At 33.6% G+C, this 1171-nt stretch overlaps 1 non-coding gene across 1 annotated transcript; it reads left to right on the plus strand.

Moving 5' to 3' along the window:
- Positions 1 to 660: 660 nt before the first annotated feature.
- LOC131902895 (U6 spliceosomal RNA) lies at positions 661 to 766 on the plus strand. The gene has a single exon (XR_009377166.1). It is a non-coding gene; the product is annotated as a U6 spliceosomal RNA (small nuclear RNA).
- Positions 767 to 1171: the final 405 nt, after the last annotated feature.

Consider the following 1171-nt stretch of genomic DNA (forward strand, 5'->3'; position numbering starts at 1 on the left):
TGGACAAAGGTCTTCAACCTCAGTATGATCAATGAACCACATAGGACAATACATGGCTAAGTGCTACAAGTGACTGAAAATAGGGCACGATGGAAAGGACAAGATCAATAACAAATGACAAGAAAACCACTTCAGAGGACCTCTTTGCTTTTATCCTGCTTTTAACTCATTTACATTCAAAACCCAAAGGAAAACAATGTTTATGAAAATATGAACTATTTTAGCACTTTAAACACACACACACACACACACACACACACACACACACACCCTCATGAATTACTTGTTAATTTAGGAAATGTGGATAGTTTAAAGTAAAAGAAAAATTAATTTTTATTTTTACTTCAGTTCCTAATTGATCATCATTTTAACTACTTGCCTTATGGTGTTCTTGATGACTTTTGCCAATATAAACTTTTTCTTTTTTGTGTTGATGAGATCAAATTTTCTACTTGGGGTTCATTTTAGTTTATTTTTTAAAAAAAAGCAAATAATTATTCAAACACATAAATATATAATTGATCCTTTTGAAAAACCAAAAGTTTAAGCACTTTTTCAAGGTTTAGCCTGTAAATTATTTAAGACACTCCAATTAATGAGCATTTCAGTTGATGCCAATGCTACAGTATCAGACGAAAATATTATATGTATTATGTATGAGTGCTCACTGCAGCAGCACATATAATCAGAGTGGAAAGATACAGAGAATACTGGCATGGTGCTGCACAAGGATCATACTGTAGAAGATCATTTTTGAACCTTTTTCCATTAGACTTCAGGACATGACTGTAGAAGCAGAATTAGTAGTGGTAAGGGTACACAAATATTGAATACAGATGTGGGCTCTGCCATATTTCCTCTTTATCCCAAGTTACAATCTTATAATGACTTACAATTTACATCTAAGGTTCTGGTAGCTTCCTTACTATCTTTTGTCCATATTGACCATTAATCTTCAAAAGTCTTTGCTAATCTAATAGGTAAATATTGACGTTGTGCTGCCTTTGTTCACATTGTTTTGTTGGTGGTAGTAAATATTGCTGCTTATAAGCATCCGCTTAAGAAAATCAAGCTGTAACACTGTTTTACCATTGGCAAAAGGCCGCAGAACCTTTCACCATCTTGTAAACAGGTTTTCAAACCCTTTCATATGACATTTGCTGCTCGATGA

The sequence above is a fragment of the Peromyscus eremicus genome, chromosome 1 (assembly GCF_949786415.1).
Source record: "Peromyscus eremicus chromosome 1, PerEre_H2_v1, whole genome shotgun sequence".
NCBI classification, from domain to species: Eukaryota; Metazoa; Chordata; class Mammalia; order Rodentia; family Cricetidae; genus Peromyscus; species Peromyscus eremicus.